This window comes from Vulpes lagopus, chromosome 3, assembly GCF_018345385.1.
Source record: "Vulpes lagopus strain Blue_001 chromosome 3, ASM1834538v1, whole genome shotgun sequence".
Lineage (NCBI taxonomy): Eukaryota > Metazoa > Chordata > Mammalia > Carnivora > Canidae > Vulpes > Vulpes lagopus.
The window spans coordinates 34699534-34717234 of NC_054826.1; the positions used below are offsets into that span (position 1 = coordinate 34699534).

A 17701-nucleotide genomic window follows, 5' to 3' on the forward strand; every position below is an offset into this window, starting at 1 on the left:
GCTTGTTAGTTGTTGCTATGTATATTCAAGCCACTTTTACTGATATTATTTTGCTAAACCTGTGTACAGTGTCATGGGCTGGCTGCTCTTATTCCTACTTTATACATGAGGACTCAAGGATAAGAGAGGCTATGTAACTTCCCATCTTCTGCTGGCTAAGAGTAACAGCACTAGGATGATAATGTACCTCTGTCGAATTGCATCCCAGGGAAAAGAAATTCTGACTCCTGCAAATCATAAACATGATGGCAAGTAGAAATTTTCCCCTAATTCGATTTCATATAGCTAGGTGTAAAAATACTTTGAAATTCATGGCATTAAACTAAAAGACTACAGTTTCAAATTCAACAGAGTACTTACAGAAAGTCTTGAAATGCAATGAACTTTAAAAAAATCTGTCCAGAACCTCAAAAGCATTTATTCAGAATGGAAATGTTTGTATTTTGGCATAAGTTCCTAAAAAATGGAGAAAATTTTATTGACAGTATTATATCACTCCAAACCCAAGAAGGTTGACTTCACCTTTTACGTGGAGCCTCAGTGCTGCTGTAGCTCATCTGAAACTAGAATCTTTAAATGTTTTTTGAAAATAAAGTATTGATGTATGATAATATCTTAGGATTAAATGAAGTGGCTCAGTTCCCACGATCTCTTATAAATGTGTTAAATGGAGTGCTGAAAGAATTGACCCATTTCTCTAACTATAAATATAAACCTTTGCCAATTCATTATTCTACAACCTAGGCATGGAAATTTATAGATGTTATAGTGATTATTCATGGGGTAAGTATTTTCCTTAGACTCTTCACAGAATGTCTCTCATAACTTCAGTCTTAGGCAGCTGATTCTATCAGCTCAGCAAGAGAGGTTTTATCTCTCAATTGCAGACTCCCTGTAACCAAACTCATGAGATTGAGGTTTACATTAAAAATACCAATTTGTAAATTTGCAATGAAAAATAAGTGGTGTGTAGATCGAGAGAGCTACATCTTCCCTCCCTTTATAAAGTCTACATAGAAAGGGAATATAATGAGAAAGAAAATTAATATACTGGAAATCAAAAAGAGTTAGATAGAATTTTTTCATGGCAGCAGGCTGTTAGCCCAACAGAGGCAGCATCATCAGTGGCATCAAAGGACCGAGTTCTCCCAGCAAAGACTATAAATGCCTTGAGGGTAAGGACCCCATCTACTTTATATCAGTCATCTCTCCACAGCCTGGCATAGAATGGCCACTCGTCAAATGAGACTACAGCCCATTGACTAAGACTCCTTCATTCAGTGTTGGAATGAATTCCACCTACTTTTCTCCTTTGGAGGCTCTCTTTTCTTCTATGAATCCATAGATGACCTTTTGAATACCACATTCTTTCATTAGATAGTAGTATAGTTGGGGATGAATACACTGATTAGGTAGCCAATTTGCCTTTTTATGCTGACTTGTGAATTTCTATTTCCATCTATTTGGTGTTTATGATTCTTCTGCTTCCCAGTTTGGGGAATGAGGAGCAGGGTATGTCACCGCAACCACTAAGTACATGTTCCTAAGGTTTCTTTCTACAAATCTGTTACATCAATACTCTATGCTATTCTCTAAGATGGGGTAGTAATGCAGTTCAGCCAGATTGGCCCAGTCTATTGCTTCTAATAGTTTCTGCTAATTACAAGTGATGAGACTCAGGATACTAAAGGGCTGTTGAAGATGATCAAGATGGAAGCCTTGGGGAAAATCACCTTGTCATTGAACCCTGCCATCCACTGAAGTTATAGAAGTGTTTCACTTCCATCCATTTCCACAGATAATTAATGAGCCCTTGCTGTGTTAAGGGCAAGGTTGTAGGTACATAAGACAATTTTTGCCTGCGTTTAACTTAGAAAGATAGCATTTTATCTTTGGACTTATGTTTTAATTTTTCAAATGACCTTATTTATTTCCATTTAGTTTTATTAACACAATACTTAGAAGTTCTTAAAATGCATAAGCGAAGGTAAAGAGAAAAGTAGATAACCAGACAAATGCAACTTGGTGCACAAACTGTATTTTAAGACCAGACTCCCAGCAAAAATTACCCAAGTGAAGAAGTGGAAGAGTGAACCATGTCTTTGAATGACTTCATTGGTTCTAGGAGGCAAGAGAGGTATCAGAAAATGTGGATCTTTTTTTTTAAGATTTTATTTATTTATTCATGAGAGACACAGGGAGAGAGAGGAGGGCAGAGACACAGGCAGAGGGAGAAGCAGGCTCCACGCAGGAAGCCTGACGTGGGACTCGATCCCGGGTCTCCAGAATCAGGCCCTGGGCTGAAGGCGGCACTAAATCGCTGAGCCACCTGGGCTGCCCTAGAAAATGTGCATCTTTTGCCAACTCCTATATTACCCGTCTCCATGATTTTCATCATGTTACTCAAGTATTAGTTTTTCATGTAAGTGATGAAAAAGTTGGACCCGATGATCCCTGGTCTCCTTCTAGATCAGAATATGTGACGGCCCACCATTTGTGAGCTTTAAAAATTATGTAAAATTATTTTTTCTGCAATCTATTACAAAAATGATACTAGAATATTTGGTTTGTGTTTTTCCCCCAGCTTTAGTGAAGTATAATTGACAAAAATAGTATCTATTTAAGTTATACAACATGATGATTTTATATACCTATACATTGCAAAATAATTACTACAATCGAACTAACACATCCATCACCTCATGTGGTTACCGTGTGTGTGTGTGTGCTCGTGTGTGCGTGTGTGTTGAGAACACTTAAGATTACCCTTTTAGCAAGTTTCATGTGTAAAATGCAGTATTATTAATTGTCACCATTCTACTAATGGCTTCTGAAAGTTTGACTTTTCTGGACTCAACATATATGAGAGATCATGTGATATATGTCTCTCTGTTTTTGGCTTATTTCACTTAGCACAGTGTCTTCCGGGTTTGTCCATTCACCCACCTCTGGACACTTAGATTGTTTTTGAGTCTTTGCTGTGGTGAATAAGGGTACAATGAACATGAAGGTGCAGATACCTCTTCAAGACCTTGATATAATTTCCTTGGTATACATACCCAGAATTGTGATTGCCGGATTATAAGGCAATTATATGTTCAATTTTGGGGTGAAATTCTTAATGTTTTCCGTAATAGCTGAATCAGCTCATGTTCTCACCAACACTGTCCAAGGGCACCCTTTTCATCATACCCTTACCAACACTTGTCTTTTTTGATAATAGCCATCCAGACAGGTAAACTTCTCTCTCAGTGTGGTTTTGATTTGCATTTCCCTGATGAGTGACATTGAGCAGCTTTTTATATGTGTGACCATTTGTATATCGTCTTTGGAAAAATGTATGCTCAGGTCTTGCCCAATTTTTAATCATGTTGTGTTTTGCTACTGAGTTTCATAAACTCCTTATATACTTTAGATAATAACTCTTGACCAGATGAATGGTTTGCAAATGTTTCCATCCATTTCATAGGCTGCCATTTTATTTTACTTGCTATACAGAAGCGTTTTAGTTTGATGTAGTCCCACTTGTTTATTTTTCCTTTTGTTGCCTGCGCTTCTAATGCCATATCCATGAAATTGCAGCCAGGACCAAAATAAAGGAGGTTTTTCCCTATCTTTTCCTTTAGGATTTTTACCTTGTCAGGTATGAAATTTAAGTCTTCAATCCATTTAGAATTAATTTTTGTTTAGACACAAGTTTAAGTTCAATTTCATTCTGCATGTGGATATCCAGTTTTCTCAGCCCCATTTATTGAAGAGAATATCCTTACCTTATTGTGTATTCCTCACAGCCTTTTCAAAGATTAGTTGACTGTATATGTGTGGGTTTATTTATGTGCTCTTTTCTGCTCCATTGTTCTGTGCATCTGTTTTTATTCCATTACATACTGTTTTCATTACTACAACTCTATAGTATAGTTTGAAATCAGGAAGTGTGATACCTCCATCTTTGTCCTTCTGTCTCACACTGCTTTGGTTTGTCAGGGCTTTTCATGATTCTGTACAAATTTTAGTATTATTTGTTCTATTTCTGTAAAAAATATCATTGGAATATTGATAAGGATTAATTAGATAAGCTGAATGCCTTGGGCAGTATGGATATCTTAACAAGATTAATTTTTCCAAACCATAAACCTGTATCTTTCCATTTATTTTTTTCTTTTTCAGTTTCTTTTATCAGTGTTTTGTACTTTTTAGTATTTACATCTTTCATTTCCTTGGTTAAATTTGTTTCTAAGCATTTTATTCTTTTTAGTGCTTGTAATTCAGATTATTATCTTAATTTTCGATCACTTGTTAGTGTATATAAATACAACTGATTTTTGTGTATCGATTTTGTATACTGCAACTTCACTGAATTTATTCTAACAATTTTTTTTGTCACAATCTTCAGGATAAGAAAACAATATACATAAGATTATGTCGTCTTCAAACAATACTGTTTAAGTTATTCCTGTACAATTTGGATGACTTTTATTTCTTTTTCTTGCCTAATTGCTATGGCTAGGGCTTTAAGTAATCTATTTATTACAAGTGGACACCCTTGTCTTGTGTATTTTGTTTTTGATTTTTTTTTTTTAGAGTGGAGCCCTCTGATTTATTCAAGTATAGTTGACACCTGATGTTATTTTAGTTTCAGGTATACAACACAGTGATCAACAACTCAGTACACGATGCTTTGCTCACCACCAATGTATCTACCAGCTGTCACCATACCATTGTAATTATCACTATTGTAACACCTTTAACTCTTTTCCCTATCCTATACCTTTTATTTCCATGACTTCTTTATTCCATAACTTAAAACTGAAAACCTGTATCTCACATTCCCCTTCACCCATTTTCCCCATCCTTCAACCCCCTCCCCTCTGGTTAGGCACCCCTCTCTAATTCCTAATTTTAAGGGAAAGCTTTCAGTTTTTCACTGTTGAGTGTCATGTTGACTATAGACTTGTCATATGCAGCCTTTATTATGTGGAGGTACATTGCTTTTATATTTAATTTGTTGAGCTTTTATCATGAAAACATACTGAATTTTCATCAAATGCTTTTTCTGTATTTATTGAGATCATCATATGATTTTTATCCTTTATTCTATTAGTGGGTATATCAAATTCATTAATTTATTGTGGTGAACCATTCTTGCATCCCAGGGATGAATCCCACTTGATCATAGTATATGGTCCTTTTAATATGATGTTGAGTTCAGTTTGCTATATTTTGTTGAGGATTTTTTACATCTCTGTTAATCAGGGATTTTGGCCTGTAAGTTTCTTTGCTTGCAGTGGCCTTATCTGGCTTTGGTTGAGGGTAATGCTGGACTTGTTAAATAAGTTTGGAAGTGCTCCCTCCCTAATTTTTTGGAAAGGGTTGAGAAGGATTGGCAAAATTCACCCATGAAACCATCTGGTCCCAGGCTTTTCTTTGTTAGAAGTTTTGATTACTACTTCATTCTCTTTACTAATAATTACTCTGTTCAGATTTTCTCTTTCTTTATGATTCATTCTTGGTAGGTCATATGTTTCTAGGAATTTATTTCTTAGAAGTTGTCCAGTTTATTTGTGTGCATACTTGGTCATTATGGTCTCTTATCCTTTGTATTTCTGTAAGATTGGTTGTAATATATCCTCTTTGATTTATTGTTTTATTATCTGAGTCCCTTTTTGTCCTATGTTAGTCTAGCTAAGTGTTTCGCAGTTTTCTTTTTTTTTAAAAAAGATTTATTTATTTATTTATGATAGAGAGAGGCAGAGACAAAGGCAGAGGGAGAAGCAGGCTCCATGCCGGGAGCCTGACGTGGGACTCGATCCTGGGACTCCAGGATCGCGCCCTGGGCCAAAGGCAGGCACCAAACCACTGAGCCATCCAGGGATCCCCCCTTTTTTTTTTTTGAAAAAAAAGTTTCATTGCTGTTTTCTATTGTTTTTCTGGTCTTTCATTTATATGAAATTTCCAAAGCAGAAATGACTTCTTCTTAGACACTATGGCCAATGGAGATATTCTCAAAACTGTGGGTCACCGATTTGTCACTGAGCCAGGCTTCCTTCACAGAAAAAGTCTCTTCTAAATAAACCACATAATATTGCCTTTGGCCAGTGAAAAACACGGTTGAGATTTTTACCCCTAATATAGATATTTAGCACTATAAACTTTTCTCTAAGAATTGCCTTCCTGGGATCCCTGGGTGGCTCATGGTGTGATCCTGGAGCCCCAATAGAGTCCTGCATCAGGCTCCCCAGGGGGAGCCTGCCTCTCCCACTGTCTGTCTCTGCCTCTCTTTCTGTATCTCTTGTGAATAAATAAATAAAATCTTCATTAAAAAAAAGAATTGCTTTCCTGCATCCTATAAATTTTAGTATGTTGTGGTTCTGTTATTATTTGCCTCAAAATACTTTTTTGTTTTTCCTTTTGAATTCTTCTTTGACCAATTAGTTCCTCAGGAGTGTGTTTAATTTCTATATGTGTGAGAGTTTTTCAGTTGTTATCTTGTTATTGATTTTTTTTTGGGCGGTGGGGGGGGAGAGAGAGAGAGAGAGAGAAGATGAGAGCACGTGTGCAAGAGGGGGGGTGGGCAGAGGGGGAGAAAGAGAATCTTAAGTAGGCTTTACGCCAAGTACTGAGCCTAACATGGGGCTCAATCTCACAACCCTGAGATCAGGACCTGAGCTGAAATCAAGAGTTGGATGCTTAACTGACTGAGCCACCCAGGCAACCCCTGTTACTGATTTTGAATTTCATACCATTGTCGTCAGAAAAGATACTTGATATTAATTTAATCCTTTTAAATTTATTAAGACTAGTTTTATGACCCAACATATGATATATCCTGGAAAATGTTCCATGTACACATGAGAAGAACGTGTATTTTGCTGCTGGCTGAAATGTTCTGTGTATGTCTGTTGGGTCCATTTGACTTATAATGTTATTCAAAACCACTGTTTCCTTATTGATTTTCTGTCTGGATAATTTATTCATTATTGAAAGTGGAGTATTGAAGGTCTGCTATTATTGTATTGCTGTCTATTTCTCTCAGAAGTTCTGTTAATAGTTTTACCCTTACATATTTAGATGTCCCAATGTTGGGTGCATATATGTTTACAATTGTTATATTCTGGTAATTAAATAGACCTTTTTATTATTATATGGTGACTTTGTCTTCTGTAACAGATTTTGACTAAAAATCTATTTGTCTTATGTGACTATAATCACTCCTGATGTCTTTTGGTTGCTGTTTATATGGAGTATCTTTTTTCAGTCCCTTCACTATCCACATATGTATATCCTTAAAGCTAAAATGAATCTCTTGCCAGCAGCGTATTGCTGCATCTTGTCTTTTTCTGTCTATCCAGCCATTCTGTGTCTCCTTATTAGAGAATTTAATTCAGGTACATTTAAAGTGATTGTTGATAGGTAGAGACTTATTATTTGTTGGTTTTTTTGACACTTTTTAATTTTTTTAGTTCCTTTGTTCTTCCTGTCTTACTGTCTCCTTTTGTGATGTGTGTGTGTGATAGTGTGCTTTGATTCGTTTTTATCTTTTGTGTATCTAGTAGAGTTTTTTTTTTCTCTTTACCACATAGCTTATAAAAAACATCTTGTAGTTATAATAGCCTATTTTAAGGTGATAACTACTTAACTTTAATTGCATACAAAATCACTCTATGCTTTTACTTCTTCCCCCATTTTAAGCTTGTGGTGTCATACTTGACATTTTTATATTGTTCATCCATTAACAAATTATTGTAGCTATAGCTGTTTTCAATGCTTTTATCTTTTAATTTTGAAATGAGAGCTAAGAGGCATTTTTTGTGCCATCGTAGTACTAGATGACTTTGACTCTGACTTTGACTACGTATTTCCCTTTATCAGTTATTTTTTACTTCCATTTTTCACATTGTTAGCTAGCATCCTTTTGTTTCTACCTCAACTCTGATTATCATTTCTTGCAAGGCAGGTTTAGTGGTGATGAACTCCCTCAGCTTTTTGTTAGCAGCATCAGAATCTTATTTATCACTAGCAATGTCCATTATTAGTAAAACACTAAACAGTTATAAAGCAACTGTTATATATGAGACACTATGCTGGCTGGGAGTTTGCCCAACTATGTCATTTTCATATATGTAAATGAATTCCTTCTAAAGATCAAATAATTAGAAATGTATAACATTGCATTTTTTCCTGTTGGCAACTTTTAATTTTTTTGGTGCACAGTTGCTGGAATTTGGTGTTGAATTTTGGGGATTTTGGGGATTGGCTTTTGATTTCAAGCAGCACTCCTCATTCAGAGGGCTTATAATTAGCTTGGAATTCCTGTATCCAGCAGTTATATTTTGTACCACTGAGCACTGATGGGACTATAAAAATAAAGATGAGCAGTGCTAACATTTTTCAAGTACAGACCTTATTTATTTTGCCTAGTATGGGGTACCTATCATGAAGTCTGGCCCATCTTTATTGATCAATAAATTTTATTTCCAAATAAAAATGCGATATTTCCAGAGTTTTCCTTTCAGCAAGCCTATAATACAATGAGAAATTATGGACCAGAAAGGATTTTGGATGAATTGATCAGTGTTTTTTGCTGAAAGGGAAATAATACATGGGACCATCTGTGTAATTATACCAGTATTTGCTTTACCGTATTTAACTAAGTTTTTTAAAAAGATATATTTACGGCGTATTTTATTGGTAGCCATATTAATTATCAAGTGTGTCAGTTCCTTTTCAAAATACTGAAATAGCTTGAGAATCCTTCATTTTGTACCATGCATATATTTGAATTTCCAAAGCAGAAAATGACTTCTTCTTAGACACTATGTCTGGCCAATGGAGATATTCTCAAAACTGTGGGTCATCGATTTGTCACTGAGCCAGACTTCCTTCACAGAAAAAGTCTCTTCTAAATAAACCACATAATATTGCCTTTGGCCAGTGAAAAACACGGTTGGATTGTTCTGTTTCAAAGAGCTAAAGCTGGCTGAGTGTAATTTTGCATCAGGTATTATTTGTGAAATGAATGGCTGGCATAATGTTACTGTCATAATTACCTGCTATTAGTTTAAATCAATTTCAACTGTCTTTGGCTTGTCTATAGTACATACTTTTCTATCCTTTAATTAAATATTACATCACAATGTTTTTTCAAGAACTTGGGTGAGATTATGAACATGTCTTGGTGCCCTATCATCCACAGCGCACGCGGGACTTCTGTCTGTCTTCATTTTTTCTCAATTCCCAAGTTGGTCTACTCAGTTCATGTGGTGCAGATTTTGCTGATTGCTTCTTTTTAGTCCCCAGGACTATCATATGAGCCCAATATGGCCAACATGAGGACCTCATTCCCTGATCATAAAGATTTGTTCAGGGATTAGCGTGCAGCTCAAGCTTAGAATCCTTTTCTGGAAAAGATATTTTACTTTTCCTGTGGAAGTGAGCTTGAGACCACCTGTGGACATCTTACTATCCAACAGAGAGAGCAAAAGTGAGAATGAAACCAAGACAAGCCTAGAGAAGAAGAGGGAGATAGAGCCTTCATTATATTTTAACTGCTGCACTCCATCCACCTATGATTCATCTCTTGGGGTTAGAGTTACATGATTTAGGAACCCCCTCCCCCTTTTTTCCTTAGGGTACTTTGGATGAGTTCTGACTGCCATTTCCTGGTGAATGCCTCTTTTCATATTTGTGACATTGACTACTTTGTGCCTCATGATGGCCCTGCAGTAGTATCTCAGTTTAACCTGCCCTGTCCACAGCAAACACTGTCCCCTGTAATCATAGCCATCCTGCCTTGTACCTCAGACCTTAATGTCTTTGCCAGGAATCTGATTTGGTAATCTCTCACAAAGTCTTACAAAGGGCTTGTTAGTTTTGAGAAGTATTTACATTGGAAATAGAACTCAATATCCAAACTACAATACAATATCTTAACCTGTCAGAAAGATTAAATGAAGTCTGAAAACTCAAGGTAAAGAAAATGGAGTTGTATGTACCTTCTTGGTCTTGGGTTTAAAAAAAAACCTGCATTCACTTAAAAATACCCATTGTGCATTTGCTATTAGCAAGGTGTGGTGGGAAGAAATAGGACACAGTACAGAGTAAGCAGTTTCTGCTCTCTTGGAAAATAATCATTTTCTATCAGGACATTTTGACATGAATCAAGTAAAAATACAAATATATATGTAATCACATCCATGGTAAGTACTGGTTTTGGGGCCTGTGTAGCAGGAGGCTGTTGGTTCTGGGTGTTTAGAGATAATTAAATCCCAGAAGAAATGATAATGGAGTATAAAGTTGAAGGTTGAATAGGAGTTAAAGAGCTGAAAACATGAGAGTGAAGGTAAGTTCCATGAAAAAGAAAAATCTTTCCAGAAGGAGAAAACAGCTTTGTAAAAGATTCTCAGGTGGAAAGATACAGGATCTCTTTGAAGAAGAGACAGTGGCAGCAGATAAGACAGGGGACATAGACAAGGGACCAGAGAAAGCCAGGCCTTTCAAGTCCTGGTGACAGTTGCTGTCTTTACCTTTCAGGCAATGGTAAGAAAGACATTTAAGGAGTTCAGTTCACAGAATGACACAATTAGGTTTATGTTATAAAAGTTATCACTGCAGCTTTGTGATGTTAAATCGGCTGGTACAAGAATCACCTGGATTACCAGGTTCCTATTCCATTCAGGTAGAACCAAAGTGTGGGCCTCTGGCTCTGGTCATTTTAAAAGCTCCCTCGGATGATTCTAACATAAAGCTAGGCTTGAGAATTGCAGATGTAAACCAGGTAGGAGATGTAGGAGCACCTGTGATAAAGAGTCTCTGCAAGCTGGCTTTTTAGTATGACTTGAGGTTATCACCACCCCTCTCCACCCCAAACCTAATATTGTGAATTGCCTTAATGAAAAGTGAGAGATTTGTTCCCCTGCCCAAAAATTAGACCCAGCACACCTGAAAAGTTTGTCACCTCTCAGGATCAAATTTCAAGAGGAAATCAGCCACACTAAAACATTCCTAGAAGATGATAAAAGGAATCTGAACCATAATGAACAGAAATGATCCAGGGGCAGCAGATATCTTGAAAGTGTAATCAAATAATCCTTTACAAAGGATGATTTTGGTCCTCTGATTTCAAGTAAGTCAAAGGCTTTTATTCATTCATTGGGTAAATATAAGGTCCAACTACTTTCCAGTGTTAGACATTGGAAACAATGACAGGAGATGGTGCAGACAAGAATCCTTGTCCTCCTGGAGCTTTTGTTCCAGTTGAAAATGAAGTTTTCTTGCTCATATGATCCTTAAGGTCAGAATTTTAACCTGACCTTTATGGTTAGCACCTTTAGAATCTGTATGTGTTACAGGGAGATGTATTTCAGTTATGAATTTTAGAACATTAAAAGTAGGAAATCTCTGAAAAGCAAGGAGATTAACATCTGTGGAAGGATTCCAGCAGAAGTGGCCCTATAGGATCTAAGAGCAAGGACTGGAAGATGTAATAGGAAGATGACTGTTGAGTGATCTGGTCTAGTGATCTCTAGAGTCTTTTACAAAGCTGAAAAACAAATATTATGGTATTAATAGGAGCTCTTACATGGTTTGAGCATTTACCATACGCTATACACCTTAAGTGCTTTATTATGCACTATCTCATGTGAGATTTATGTGTTATAAATCTCATGCACAGATCATGCATGAGATCATGAGATGAGGAAAATGAAACTATCAAATTATACTTTTTAGAAGTTAAAAATGTGACTTCTACAAATATAAAGTAAAAAGATGTAAAAAAATTGACTCAGTAATTAATGAAGATGTACATATGATGGTAAGGTTGGTTCCATGAACAGTTGAGGGAGTTCTTTGTTTATAGGTGTGTTAGTAAAAGTACGTTAGTACAAGATTACTAGATTGGATAAAAAACTGATTAATGTTTTATAGGGCAATAAACCGTCACACTTGGGATTATTTTTTCTCCTGGAAAGATATAATTTGTATCTTTAATAGACAAAGCCTGCAGGGTAATGCAACTTCACTAATTTTGGGATCTTTATTTCGTAGTGAATAGTGAAGTTAACAAAGCACAGTTCATTAGGTATTTTTTTCCTTTTTTTTTTTCTTTTGGTTTCAGAAGTAGAATATAGTGATTCATCACTTGCATATAACACTCAGTGCTCATCACAAGTGCCCTCCTTAACACCCATTTCCCCATTAGCCCAACCCCCACCCACCTTCCTCCATCAACTCTGTTCTCTTGTTAGGAAGCCTATTGTTTCCCTCCTTCTCTCCTTTTTTTCCCTTCCCTGCACGTTCATCTATTTTGTTTCCTAAATTCCACATATGAGTGAAATCGTATGGTATTTGTCTTTCTCTAATTACACTTAGCATAATACACTCTAGCTCCATCCATGTTGCTGCAAATGGCAAGATTTCATTATTTTTGATGACTAAGTAATATTCCAGTGTGTGTGTGTGTGTGTGTGTGTGTGTGTGTGTGTGTGTGTACACAACCATACCTCTTGTATCCATTCGTCAGTTGATGGACATAGGCCCTTTCCATAGTTTGGCTAGTATTGATAATGCTGCTATAAATATCAGAGTGCATGTGCCCCTTCAAATCTGTTATTTGTATATCCTTTGGGTGTATGCTTAGTGGTGCAATTGCTGGGTCATGAGTAGTTCTATTTTTATCTTTCTAAGGAACCTCCATACTATTTTCCAGAGTGACTGCACCAGTTTGCATTCCCACTAGTAGTGTAGGAGGGTTCCCCTTTCTCAGCACCTTCGCCAACATCTGTTGTTTCCTGTGTCTCTTAGGTCTTGAGAGAGCATGTTACACAATTGGCACATGAAACTTGGAATGAACATGATTTTCTTTTGGCCTTACTTTCAAGTTTTGGATGATTATTCTTAACATTGGAAGAGTTAAGCACTTTTCAGGATTTTCAAGCTCTAATAATGAGGCTGGGTCACAACTGACCTTTCTCCAAATACCCATACTGAAATGAGCCATGCAGCAAATATGTGGGGGCAGATATTAGGGAAGCATCTTTTGAATCCCATCATCATTGTTCTGCCCTTTTATATGTCTGAGCTTGTTTTTTCCAGTTGCTTTATGTTTGTTTATTTGATTTCTAAAACATTTGTAAACCACTCCAAATTAACCTCTTCTCCTATTTTGTTCCTGCAAAAGTGGTTTGGCACACCGAACATGAATGATAAGTAGCTAGTAGTTCATTAACCACTTGGTACTGTTGGCTAGAAGACCAGGGCTCTGGAATCCCAGGTAGAAATCCGACTCTTTAGAATTTATTGCAGCTGTTTCCTCAATAAGATTTCTCTGTCAGTTATGGGATTGTGCGTGTATGTGTGTGTGTGTGTGTGATTGTTGTTATTTTAGGGCATTACTGATGGTCTTCTGTTTTTAGCATGGTAATCTTGAGCTCTTAAGGTTTAGAGAGAAGGTCCAGTCCTCTGTAAATGGCACTTTGTTCAGCCTCATGTAACTAACTGCAGACTTGATCTCACTGTTTTCTTTCCTGTGAGTTAATCTTGAGGAAAGACTTCAATGTTAGGTTTTCAGGATAAACGAAAAGTAGCTGTATAGTTGGCTTAATGTTTCATTAAGGCAAAAGGACACTTGTCTGTGTTTAAGGTGATAGACCCCTATTATGTAAAGGTAAAGTGGCAGAAAACTAGTCAGTCAAATGGTTTATTTTAGGAACTCAAACTAGATGTGAGAGTACAATTTTTGCTTTTTAGTTAAGAGGAAGGGTCTGATATTTGCTCCATTGGGAGAAAGCTAAGCTGAAATCTATAGGCTCTGTAATAACACATCATTTAGTAAATATAGTGTATGATATTTAATGTAATTTATGGGCCACTTTACATGGGTTATCTCACCAAGTCCTTAGCAATTCCATGAGGTAGAGTACACCTTTGTCTCCATTTTATGGATTTAGGAAACTGAGGTTCACAGGGGCTAAGTAAGCTAGCCAAGATTCACAGCCGGTAGGAGAGGTAGAATGAAGATTAGATCCAGGCCAACTGATGACAAGCCTACTTCTGTGAAGGTCAGATGTCATCGCCTTTCTCACATGATGCCAGGAGAAAGCACATAGAAAATTAGCCAAAATCCCATTTTCTAACCTCAGATCCAGCATTAACTGTCTTTGCAACTCTGGGTGAGTCATCTCATCTGTCTGGGCCTTCATTTCCCTCTGTAAAATGAAGGGTAGAAACAATTTGGATTGGATGGTCTCTGGGGTTCCTTCCAACTCTAAAGTTCTCTGATTCTGTAACTACATCCTGACCTTAGAGATGCACATTCTCCCCTCCCCCACCACACATACACTACTTCCCAAGGCAAAAATCTAATCCTGTCTAAGTGCCCATTGCACTTTGATGCTAAACTCAAGACACCACCAAATCCTATCATTTACGACAGCTCCTGAGGAACACACGTTTTAAAAAATCTGGCAAACCCATTCTTTAAAATAAGTTGCTACTAGAGTGCGTTTTTGGGAAGTAAAATATTAACACAAAAAGACCCCACCTCAAAACAAATGAGGCTTTCTATAAATCGTCTCTATTTTACAATGTTACCTTGACAACTTAGCTTTTGACTCTTAATAGGTGGGGTTTTCAGTGTGGGAGAAGAGGGGTATTCTCTTCATATCTTTAGAGATTTCCTCTTGTTTCATGGTAAGAGGAAATATCAAAGGTAGCCCACGCAATCCAGCAGAATGTACTCAGGACACCTTGATGGAGTGTCATCCAGAAGCAATCACAGGTGCACAGAATTAGGACATACTCTGATTATAGTTACATTGTTTTCTCCTTTCTATTTTCTCTAACCATCACACATCTGGAAGAGCATGTGAAATGTTACATTCCTGGACCAGTGCAGAGCAACAAGAGTGCCCAAAAATAATGGCATTATTTTTAGTTGCAGCCGCAATGGATGCACCTAATAGGATGAGGGGGGCAACTCCGAAGTACTGAACCAACAGTAGAAATGCTAAAAATATTGTTCCCACTCCAGCAATTGGAATGGTGAGCAGTGACTGAGGCCGAGGCAGGTAGGGAAATTAAATTAGGATTCCTGTCTCTCAGCTGTGGTAGGCTGGGTTTCAGGGCTGGCAGGCACTCAGTGGGCCCACGGGGGCTAGCCCAGGACTGCCAGTGGGAGAAGTGAAAAAGGAGCAGTGTTGAGCAGGAGGAGGAGATTCCTCTCCGGCACCCAGCGCCACAGAGCCGAACCTGGAGAATGGCTGAACGATCAGAGTTGGTTCTAGAAGCTCTCTCCTTTGGGGTTGTGCATATGAGCCGGGCAGAAGCCATGGGCGCCGCTGCCGCTGGGGAGCGGGTCTGTGCTTGACACATGTGTTTCCCATTGATAGCTGGAGACAGCCCAGTGGCTCCGAGTTGGCCTGACAAAGCCGTATTGAAGTCCAGACAGAGTACGGTTTCAAAGCAGGCAGAAAAAGAACGGGAATGCTGTTCAGGAAATTCTTCAGGCATGGGCAGGGACTTGGCTGCAATTCTGCAGTTGGAAAATGTGACTGGGGCAGCTTCTGAACGCAGGCTGGGCCTGCTCACGCTGGCGGGCTGAGCGGCCGCCTCCTCCAGAGCCGCCCCGATGCTCTGGGGCTCCGGGTGCTTTTCCTCAGCCGCTTTGTGGAGCAGACGGGAGAGGTAGGGCCCTGCTCTTAAGTTCCTGTATTTCCGAGCTTCTCTTCACTTTCTCAGCCTGCTGTTTGGTGTGCAAGTGCCCTGAGTTTTTGCGTGCGTGCGTGCGTGCGTGTGTGTGTGTACAAGTTAGAATTCCATCACTGAGGGGTAGTGGTAATCCTTTTTCTCCCCCAGCCCTCTTCCAGATCGGATTCTCAGCAGGGCAGAGACACTTTGCAAAGTTAGGGTTGAGCCGGCAACACAAATAGGAGAAGGCAAAGTATGTTCTTGTATGGTCACCCCGCTCCAGGCTTCTGCAACTTCTCTGCATGGAAGGACAGTTCATGGGCAGAAAAGATCATTTTAGACGAAATTGTGTTCTTTGCTTCGTGAGAGTTTTTTGAGAGGGGCATTGTTAGCACAAAATAGCTTTCATTTGAGGAAGGAATCAGAGTTTGAAGTTTCTGTCTTGGATTATACTTTCAGAGTGTGGGAGCAGATACGTGTGCCCGTATTCTTGGCAACTTTTATTATTATAGGGGATTTGGGCTGTCATTAAGGAGCCCAGTGCTGTGTTTGCCTAGAAATATGCTGGATCGACATTTGTCATTCTGTTTCTATGATAATTTTCAACTTTTCTGAGTTGCAAAGTAACTGGCAGTTTTACCCTGAAACAGTCTGTCTGTATTTTGGAAATAGAATCAAAGAATAACAGAAAACAGTAGTTCATTCAAAATCATTGTTAAAAGATAGAAATGTTATGGTGTGAGTTTTAGTTCATTGATTTTGATTTTACACCCTACCGGAAAGAGTGCTTTAAGAAACTCCACAAATTTTAAATAATCCTTTCCCATGCATATCAGCTATAATGCAATATAGATTTTTACCCCCTTCCCCCAGGAAAGTTCTGCCTTAGTCTATGTTCAGCATGTAGAAAATACACAGCATAACTGCATTTAAGAAAGTGGTTTGGCTCAGAAAGGGCTAGACTAAATCTCACTACAGCTCTGTGATTACTGGCAGAGCAATCAGTGACAGCCCTGGTGTTCTCCAAAGGGGGCTTGGCCAAGAGTCTCTTTGGGGAAGTAGATGAATGAATGGATTCAGGTGTGTGTTTACTTCAGTGTTAAAATCTCTCTGCGAGTAGCTAATAGTAAAGATTAATGGGTGAATGAAGAATAAAAGGCTGGAGTTCTTCAGATCTTTTTCTGTGTAAAACACACAAGCAGGCAGACCTTGTGTCCTGTTGGTGAAAAGTCAGCCCTCTTTGCCAGCAATTTCATTTTCTCCACAGCTTTGCAGTTGGAGGAGGGGATTGGGAAATGCCTGGCAGCAGGGTTTCTTACTCCAAGACATGGCACACAAATATTTTCTTCATCAGCCTCATCTTTGTGTTGGGTTGGGTGGAGCAGGCTTGGGACTTTTGGGAGTGCGGTTGGATACCAGCATAGACAGTGACTACATTTGTGTTTTTCCTAAGTGCCTACTGGGTGAGCAAAATGCCAAGACAGATTAGGAACCGACGTGAACCATAGCCAAGCCCACTGCTGGTGAAAAAGGAGACTCAAGTGAGCTCTAATGTCATATTCGTCTAAATTTAGTGCACGTCAAGCACTGAGTGGAGCAGGCGTGAAATGGCAGCTCCGGGTTGCAGGATTATGAACGGCAGTGCCTAAAACTTGGAGGAAACTTTATAGTTTCCCTTTTTTAGAAGTAGAGGAGGGGCCAATCAAGCTCCCTTGACATTTGAAAGGAAAAAGAAGGGGGTGGGAAAGTGGACAAGGAGAAATCCGGGGCTGAGGTGTGGGTAACAGGAGAGAGGAGTGGCCATACCACGCACTGGGCAGCCAGGGCAGAGGGAGGAGATCTTGCACGGGAATGAAGCACATATTCTAGAAACAGCGCAAACCAGCAGGCACTGATCCATTCGGCTTGAAGTGTGTGGATAAACCATGGCCTCAGTGAAGAGAATTGTTTTACCCTTGACACAATGGGAGACCCCATGGTCAGTCTGCCCTGCTGTGCCTTCTGGAAGCAATCAGCG

General features: G+C 38.6%; 1 protein-coding gene across 2 annotated transcripts in view; it reads left to right on the top strand.

The window, feature by feature from the left end:
• The window catches only part of SGCD (sarcoglycan delta), a 910009-nt gene that overhangs the window by 517435 nt on the left and 374873 nt on the right, over positions 1–17701 (top strand). The window contains exon 1 of one of the 2 annotated variants that reach the window (XM_041747417.1): positions 15462–15681. The exons of the other annotated variant lie outside the window; for it this stretch is intronic. The gene's annotated coding sequence lies outside the window, so the exon portion shown is untranslated. Of the gene's footprint in view, positions 1–15461; positions 15682–17701 lie in introns of those variants that run through there. 2 annotated transcript variants of the gene reach the window in all.